At 37.2% G+C, this 9,849-nt stretch overlaps 1 pseudogene; it reads right to left on the bottom strand.

Moving 5' to 3' along the window:
- Positions 1 to 6,346: 6,346 nt before the first annotated feature.
- On the bottom strand, positions 6,347 to 7,589 carry Luc7l-ps2 (LUC7 pre-mRNA splicing factor like, pseudogene 2; annotated as a pseudogene).
- Between the last annotated feature and the right edge of the window lie 2,260 nt (positions 7,590 to 9,849).

The following is a 9,849-nucleotide window of genomic DNA, read 5'->3' as shown; positions in this document are numbered from 1 at the left end:
CAACAAAGCAAATACTGAATCCAGAAAAGCAAGACTTGGATTTAAAAATCTCATCATGATGATAGATAACTTTAAGAAGGTCATAAATAACTCCCTTAAAGAAATACAGGACAATACAGGTAGAAGCCCTTAAAGAGGAAACACAAAAATCCCTTAAAGAATTACAGGAAAACACAACTAAACAGGTGAAGGGATTGAACAAAACCATCCAGGATTTTAAAATGGAAATAGAAACAATAAAGAAATCACAAAGGAAGACAACCCTGGAGACAGAAAACCTAGGAAAGAGATGAGGAGTCATAGACACAAGCATCACCAACAGAATACAAGAGACGGAAGAGAGAATATCAGAGGACGAAATACCACAGAAAACATTAATACAATTGACAAAGAAAATGTAAAACACAAAAAAGTCCTAACTCAAAACATCCATGAAATCCAGGACACAATGAGAAGGTCAAACCTAAGGGTGATAGGTATAGAAGAGAGCAAAGACTCCCAACTTAAAGTAAATATCTTCAACAAAAGTAGAGAAGAAAGCTTCCTTAACCTAAAGAAAGAGATGCCCATAAACATACAAGAAGCCTACCGAACTCCAAATAAGATTGGAGCAGAAAAGAAACTCCTCCTGTCACAAAATAGTCAAAACACCAAATGCACAAAATAGAAACGGAAGGAACACTACCCAATTCCTTCTATGAAGCCACAATTACACTTATACCTAAACCACACAAAGACCCAACAGAGAGAGAGAACTTCAGACCAATTTTCCTATTGAATATCGACGCAAAAATAAATACTCAATAAAATTCTCACAAATCAAATCCAATAACACATCGAAATGATCATCCATCATGATCAAGTAGGTTTCATCCCAGGAATGCAGGGATGGTTTAATATACGGAAGTCCATCAACGCAATCCACTATATAAACAAGCAGGAAGTAATCAGAGACCACAATGATCCTATACCTGCTTCACCATTGCCTCTAAGTTTTCTCTTTAATTAAACCAAGATGGGGGAATGTTGGTATTCTGTCTAAGCTCCACTCCCACAGCTACCTCGGACAGCCAGGTTGGCTCCTCCCTACAGTTGCCTGGCAACAGTCAGGCACTATAAAAGGGGCTCCTTGCCCCTTCTCTTTCTCGTACTTCTTTCTTACTTCCCTCTTACTTCTCTCTTACAATTTGTTCTTCTCTGTTCTTTCCCCGTCCCCCCTTCCCACTTCCCACATTCCCATGGCTTTCCTCTCCTGTACTTTTCCTCTCTCATTAAACCTCTTCACGTGGAACCACGTTGTCTGTGTGTGTTCTGTCCAGGCACGGGCTGAGGTTCAAACCCTAACACTTGGTCCTGTCATGGCTGGACACCCCAGGGTAGGGGAATGTCAAGGTGAGGAAGGGGAGCTCATTGGGGAGGTGAACACCCTTATAGAAAGAGGGGGAGGTGGATGGGATAGGGGGCTTACGGACCAGAAACTGGGAAATATTTGAAATGTAAATAAACAATATCCAATAAAAATATGAAAAAGGACATAAGGAAATTAATATATCAGTGTTACTGCTGTTGCAAGTGATTCATATCAAGCTAATTGAAAAACACACTTGCAGATGTGACGCCCTTACAATGTCAGCTATTGGACTACAAAATAGCAAGGAGGTAAAAGCTTTCTTACCTTTATCCTCAGATAATGCACCAGAAGTCACTAGAAATTACTAGCAATTTCTAGTGTGCTAGAAACTCAGATTGTAACAAAGAACAAAGAACCCCCTCCCCCCAGTAACTCTTTATCCTTTCTTGAATGATGGAAGAAAATGACAGAGGGCCTCTCTTTCAGGAAAATCTCTATTAGTGATAGCAGATTCACCTTATGTGGTCATTGCATCATTCTGGTGCAAGAAGGAAATCTACCCCATTGGTTTTCACATGCAGGAGCTAGCACAGCAGCACAGCGATGTGCTTGACACTGTGGGACAAAGTCTGATTGTTTTCCAGGCCGTACACTTATCCAAGCCCTGGGGGGAGGGGAGTTCAGAATATTTGTGACTTCACAACCCTCTGCATATAATTTCTTTCGATCCTCTAGTCCGTAGTAGCATGCACAGGAATAATAGAAATGGGATATGATGCATCTGTACCGTACAGCTTTCTTCAATGAAGATAATTTTTGAAGAGGGACTTGGGTTAAAATGATGATATGCTGTTGTGAAATGTAAACTGTCTCCCAGCAGCTAATAGAAAGATCGGAGCATTTCCCAAGACGCCGCTGGATCGCAGGGTCAAAGGGTGCTTCGTTTTCTATGTAAGCTAAGCAGCATGTTTAACAGATTTATTGAACCAAAGGCCTATTTTCCAAGAAAGAGGCAGCGAGCAGAATGAATCCACAGAACAGACTAACTATAATAAAGTTTTCTGAATTAAAATGCACTGTATCACTCCGAGTCCTGTGTTATGATTATAAAAAAATTGTTTTTGTCCACACACAAAGTGAAAATTAATGACTGCAATATTGACTAACCAACAATGGATAATTTGGAGAAATCATCTCTCTATTCCTAAAGCATTTATTGAGCATTTTATCTGTGTGCTCAGAAGCTCACTGCAAGGAGACTAAAGTGATTTAAGGAAAAAAATATTAACGTGGCAATGTCTGTGAAGAAAATATGTGCTTAAAGTACCACTCAAATGCAAATGAAGAGGGTTCCACTCTGTTGAGTTGCAAAGAAAATGATAATAAACACAGGACACTTGATGTGTGGCTTATGGCAGTGTCCCAATTAAGCACATTATAGGCAATGCTTTTAGCAGATATATGACAACATGTGGCAGTGGGATGGGAAACCAACATAATGGTGTTAACATCTTCAGGTTGTTTTCACACTTACAAAGGATAATCTAATGTCATCATGGAAGAGGGTGGAGATGAGAATGGCCTTGTAGGTTTTGAACAAGTATTAAATGAAATGTAGGATGCTGTGCTGAGCAACGAGAGGTTAGCCTTTGCTACAGTTGTTAGACAGGTCATGCAGAATGAGAGAGAGAGAGAGAGAGAGAGAGAGAGAGAGAGAGAGAGAGAGAGAGAGAGAGAGAACTCAGTACTGCAGCCAACAAGTCAAATCTGACGCATCACAGGGTTTTATGAAACCCGTGAGCAAGAAAGTTACAGAGGATCAGCATGCAATGAGATAGGACCTGTCTCTGAGGTGTTAGAACTGAGTGAGCAGATACAGACAAAAAGCTTAGGCAGTGATACTAACAGTCATTTTACCAATGTCCCTAATCCAAGACAATATCTGACTCCAGGTTGCTTTTTCCTGTTCACCCCAATATATGCCTCTTCCCTTATATGTCTCTCCCATTAGACTTCATACCTTGTTAGAACAAATAATTCTGGATCTTGGAAATCAATGGTTTGAATTTATTTCATTATACTACTCTGAATTAACAATTGGGGGTAGACCATGTATACTATCATATCAATCATGAATAGTGATACCTGTAATTCTTCCCCCCAATTTGTATTCCCTTGAGCTCCTTTTCTTGTCTAATTGCTCTAGCTGGAACTTCAAGTACTGCATTGGATAGGGAGAGAGTGGGCAGCCTTGTCTTGTATTTGATTTTAGTGGGATTGCTTTACATTTCTCTCCATTTAATTTGATATTAGCTATTGGCTTGCTTATATTGCTTTTATTATGTTTAGGTGTGCATCTTGTATCTATGATCTCTCTGGGACTTCTAACATGAAGGGATGTTGGATTTGGTCAAAAACTTTTTCTGTATCTACTAAGATGATCGTGTGATTTTTTTTTCTTTCACTTTGTTTATATATTGGATTATGTTGATCTTTTTTTGTATGTTGAATCATTTGGGATGAAGCCTACTTGATCATATTGGATGACGTTTTTGATGTGTTCTTGGATTCGGTTTAGGAGAATTTTATTATTTTTGTGTCAATGTTAATATGCCAAATTGGTCTCAAATTCTCTTTCTTTCTTGAGTCTTTGTGTGGTTTAGGTATTTGGGTAACTGTAGCCTCATTGAATGAATTTAGTACCATTCCTTCTGTTTTTATTTTGTGGAGTAGTTTGAGAAGTATTGGTATTAGTGATTCTTTGAAAGTCTGATAGAATTCTGTGCTAAAACCAACTGACCCTGTTTTTTTTTTTTGTTTGTTTGTTTTTGTTTTGTTTTGTTTTTTTTGTTTTGGTTTGGTTTTTTTTTTTTTTTTGGTTGGGAGATTTTTAATGACTGCTTCTATTTCCTTAGGGGTTATAGGACTGTTTATGTAGTTTATCTGAACTTGATTTAACTTTGGTAAGTAGTATCTGTCTAGAAAATCATCCATTTTATGTAGATTTTCCAGTTTGTAGAATATAGACTATTGAAGTAAGACCTAATAATTTTCTGTTATTATATCTCCCATTTTATTTCTGATTTTGTTCATTCCAATACTATCTCTGTGCCTTTTAGTTAGTTTGACTAAGGATTTGTCTATCTTGTTGACTTTTTCAAAGAACAGGTTTTTGGTTTTGTTGATTCCTTGTATTGCTCTCTTTGTTTCTAATTGACCAATTTCAGCCCTGAGTTTGACTATTTCTGTCATCTACTCCTCTTGGGTGTGTTTGCTTCTTTTTGTTCTATAGCTCTCAGGAATACTGTTAAGTTGCTTCTTGAGATCTCTCCAATTTCTATATGAAGGCACTTAGTGCTATGAATTTTCCTCTTGGCACTGCTTCCATAAGTTTGGGTATATTGTGCCTTCATTTTCATTGAATTCTAGAAAGTCCTCAATTTCTTTATTTCTTCCATGGCTAAATGATCATTGAGTAGAGAATTGTTCAGTTTCCATGAGTATGTGGGCTTTCTATTGCTTCTGTTGTTGTTGTTGAAGTCCAGGTTTGATCCATGGTGATCTGATAAAATACAAGTGGTTATTTCAATCTTCTCATAACTGTAGAGGCTTGCTTTGTGCCTGATTGTATAGTCAATTTTGGATAAAGTTCCATGAGGTCCTCATAAGAATATACATTTTTTATTTTGGGGTGAAGGTTTCTGTAAATACGTTAGATTCAGTTGGTTCATAACATCTGTTAGTTTCATTGTTTCTTTGTTTAGTTTCTGTTTTGATGACAGCGAGGTGGGATATTGAAGTCTTTATGTGAAATTTTGTAGTTTCTTTTAAGAATGTGGGTGTTCTTGTATTTGGGGCATAGATGTTCTGAACTGAGACATCATCTTGGTGGATTTTTCCTTTATTGAGTATGAAGTGTCCTTCCCTCTTTTGATTACTTGCTCAAAGTTTATTAGATATTAAAATGACTACTCCAGCTTGTCACTTGGGTCCATTTACCTGGAAAACGTTTTTCCAGCCCTTCTCCAAGGTAGTGTTTATTTTGTTTTTCAGGTGTAATTCTTGTATGAATCAGAATGATGGATCCTGTTTACATATCCAGTCTGTTAGCCTTTGTCTTTTTATTGGTGAATTGAGTCCATTGATGTTGAGAGATATTAATGACCAGTGACTATTAATCCCTGGTGTGTGTGTGTGTGTGTGTGTGTGTGTGTGTGTGTGTGATTTTTCTCTTTTGGTTTGCTGTGAGATGATTCATTTATGTTTTCTTGGGTGTAGTTACCCTCCTTGTGTTGGAGTTTTCCTTCTAGTATCCGCTGTAGGAGTGGATTAGTAGAAGGATAATGTTTATATTTGGCTTTGCAGTGGAATTTCTTGATTTCTCCATCTGTGGTAATTGAAAGTTTTGCTGGGTATAATAGTCTGGTCTGGCATCTGTGGTCTCTTAAGGTCTGGGATACATCTATCCAGGTTCTTCTGGCTTTTAGAATCTTTTGAGAAGTCAGGTGTGGTTCCTTTTTTTTTAACAGAAAGTCAGAGATACTTTATTTTCACTTCTAAATACAAAGGCTAAGAATAGCAGAAGTGCAAAAATGGAATCCCAGTCTGCCTCACAGGAATACTAAATGTTTAATCCTGTTTTTAAAGTCCAAGATGAAAACTTGCAAGTAAACACTGAGCAAGCCACATGTTTAGGTAATATTTCTTAAAAAGTCTTAGGGAAAAATATGATTCAGGACCTAATTTTTCAAAGTGGCATGAGTGCTATTAACACATGTTCTGAAATCTGGCAGGTCACAACAGTCCTGAATTAATTTTTAATAATAATAATTTTAAAAAACAAATAACTAACTGAGCTTTATGCTTTTTCTACGCCACTATAGCTTTCTTTTGCCTCATTTTAATGTTGATCTTCACTCTATTCCGTTTTCTGTATTCTTCAAAAAGTCTTCAACAGTAGTTCCCTGTCTAATCTGAGGTCTTATCAGATCAGTTTTAATTGGACTGAGTGTCACCTTCAGATTTAACCTCTTTACTGGTCCCATTGACCTCGTACTTAGTGTCACTTTCCTTCGATTCAAAGTTTGTGTCTTCGCTTTGTTTTCACACTACTCTTTTTATCATCAGATACTTTCTTCTCTTTCTCCTTGCATTTTCCATCTTGTTCTCTGTTCTGACTTTTGATCCTGTGTTTCTATGACTTTCAAGCTCGGCTTTCTGACAGTCGTTGATCTTTGATGTGAGATCTATGTTTTCTTTCTGATCTATCATGGCTTCTGCTTCTTCGTGGATCTCTATTTCTGTTTCTCCTTCTGTCTCTTCTCAGTGATCTTTTGTGGTCCCAAGACCTGCTGCATCTCTGGTCAGAAGTTCGGCCTGAATGTCTACTCTATGAACTTCTCTTTCTCTTTTCTTTTTCTCTTTCTTCCTCTTCTCTTCATCTTTTTTCTTTCCTCTTCTTCCTTTTTTCTCTCCCACTCTTTTTCTCTTTCCTCTTTCTTGCTTCTCTTTTTTGATGTTCGTCCTGATCAGGTCCCTCTGTTCTTTTTCTTAACTTTTAATTCTTCCACAGTGACTTTAATTTTGGCATAGCCCATGTGTTGCGTCCCCATCAAATCGTCATCTACCTGGGACTAGGCATCTCCTACTATCAAAAAAGCTCCACACACTTCACAAACTTCCATCTGTTTTTCTTGGGCAGCATACTTTCTATAGTCGAAGTTATAAATCTTAGAAATTCTCTTCCTTTAACTGTTCAATCAATTTCATCATTCCCTGGGCTTCTTCTACCTTTCCTTCAGATCCTAACTCTTCAATCTGCTGTAGAAGCACATCAAATTTGTCTGTCAGAATCTGAATTTTTTCCTTCATTGTTGCCTGTTGGACCAGCAGCCCCAGAGGACTGCTGGTTTAGAGAAAACGCCAAATGAGCATGACCTCGTCTAGTTCTACGCTTGACCTCAGCAAGTAAACTCTGTAAGTATTGCAAACAATTTTTCTCATAGCCAACTTTCATAAAACAAGAACTCTTATACTGTTTTTATAGATTTTCATCATAAATTTTTTTCACATGGATCAAGATCAGAATGAGCATTTGTGAACAATTCCGCAGGACAAAACCCACAGAGATAATATTTACAATTCTCTCATGGTCTCACCGTGTTGCTGCACTTCTCATCCGGGGCGAGGTTTGGTCCTGGCCCATTAACTCATCCAACAATTGCACTGCCAAAATCATGAAGCTTCCTCTGGGCAGCTGCTCACACCAGCCCTAGCACCCACCAATATAACACACCAGCCACTTGGCCACCGAACCAACCAACCCTTCAGCCCACTCTCAAGCCAGAAAAAGTCAGGTGTAGTTCTGATAGATCTGCCTTTGTATATTATTTGTCCTTTTTTCCTAGCATCTTTTCATATTCTTTCTTTGTTCTGTACATTTAGTGTTTTGATTTTTATGTGATGGAAGGATTTTCTTTTGGTGTTTACTTGGTGTTCTGTAAGCTTCTTGTATGTTTATAGCCATCTCTTTCTTTAGGTTAGGAAAGTTTTCTTCTATAATCTTGTTGGAGGTATTTTCTAGCTCTTTGAATTGGGAATTTTTACCTTCTAATCCTATTATTCTTAGGTTTGGTGTATTCATAGTGCCCCAAATTTCCTGGATGTTTTGAGATATAAACTTTTTATGTTTGGCATTTTCTTTGACCAATGTATTTATTTCTTCTACTGTATCCTCAATGCCTGAAATTCTCTCTTCTGCCTCTTGTATTCTGTTGCTGATATGTGTCTCTAATTCTTTTTTATCCTAGATTTTCTATCCCCAGAGTTCCTTCAGTTTGTGTTTTCTTTATTGCTTCTATTTCTATTTTTAGATCTTGGACCATTTTATTCATTTTCTTTGCCTGTTTAAATGTATTTTTTCTGTATTTCTTTAAGAGATTTATTTGTTTCCTCTTTAAGGATTTCTACCTGTTTGATTGTGTTTTCCTGTATTTCTTTAATGGAATTAGTTTTATCCTCTTTAAAGGTCTTTATCATCTTCATTAAGATGAGATTTAAGATTCATAGCTTTTTCTTCAGGTGTGTTAGAATATCCCGTTCTTGCTGTAGTAGGAGAGCTGGGGTCTGATGGTGTCATATTGCACTGACTTCTGTTGATTATGTTCATGTACTTGCCTTTAGCCATCTGGTGTTGGCAGGCATAGTAGACTCTTGGAGTAGTAAACCTCTGAAACTGGTTGTCCTGGACAGCAACAGACCTCCCAAAAGGCAGCAGAGCTGTGGGCTGGGATGTGAGGTACAGATCCTCAATTGCATGTTGAGATGTGGACTAGAAGGAAGATGGGGCTCCAATAGATCTGAACAGAGCTTACAGCTGTCGGGCTTGCTGGGATTCCAGCAGACAGGTGGATTGGAACATGGGTATCTAACCAGGGTGTCCTGGGTGGGAGTAGACCTCCTGGGAGGCAGGCAGAACTGTGAGGTGAGGAGTGAGGTGCTGGTCTAAGATCCTTGTTACTACTTTTGAACATTAAAAGCAGAGACAACATCAGAAGGATGGAAAATGTGGGGACACTTTAGTTCCTACCAAGGGATAAGATATGATTTTAGCTTTCAAAGGACATGAAGTACCTCAATGAGCAACTGAAATCAAATTTGCTCTAGGCAGGAAGGCAGAGCTTAAGCAGAGATAAGAAAGTAGAAATCTAATCTCAGATCACATGGGGTTTTGTTTTTGCTCTAATTAAAAGAATAAAACAGTTTTTGCTGTTGTAAAGACTTAAAAATATGCTTTTATAATAGAAAACATTTAATTTATGAGCCAGACTTTCTCTATAAATTAGCATACAATGTACTAAATCTTCATAGAGACACCTCCATTTTCCAAAAGAATACTAGGCACTAGATTATTTCAAAGCTACAAAACTACTTGTATCTGGAGCTCTTATTCAGTAAAGGCATCAGAAGCACCTCAGTACCTCACTTGATTCTATAACTTTTTCTAGGTTTACACAATCCTCAAAGCAAAACAAACTATCACTAATTATTAATCAGATAATACAAATTTAATTTAACTATACCACTCCTGGGCAAATACCCAAATGAAGCTACAACATACAGCAAAGGCACATGCTCCACTATTTTCAGAAAGAAATGTAATATATGTATATGATTCCATTCAGCTCTTACTTTGCAATTGGTGATAAAATGACTTATTTTAACTTTATAATACCATTTTAATTCCAGAAACCTCCATCATGAGGCACCATCTATGATCTTAATCTTGAATGCATTTTAAACTATTTAAATCAAATTATGATCACAAAGAATCTTGTCTTTTCATTAACTTAAAAATAGCAAAAGCTATTTACATAAATGAGTTGAAAACACATTATAATAACAACAAATATACTACATTCACACAAATATGCATTTGACAATTTTAAAAATACTTTTTATAAATATAATCCTTAACAATGCTCAAAGTTATTTCTCAG

Source organism: Rattus norvegicus, chromosome 18 (assembly GCF_021556685.1).
Source record: "Rattus norvegicus strain SHRSP/BbbUtx chromosome 18, alternate assembly SHRSP_T2T, whole genome shotgun sequence".
NCBI classification, from domain to species: domain Eukaryota; kingdom Metazoa; phylum Chordata; class Mammalia; order Rodentia; family Muridae; genus Rattus; species Rattus norvegicus.
The sequence above is the reverse complement of the archived record's forward strand: the minus strand, read 5'-3'. Positions and strand labels throughout refer to the sequence as shown.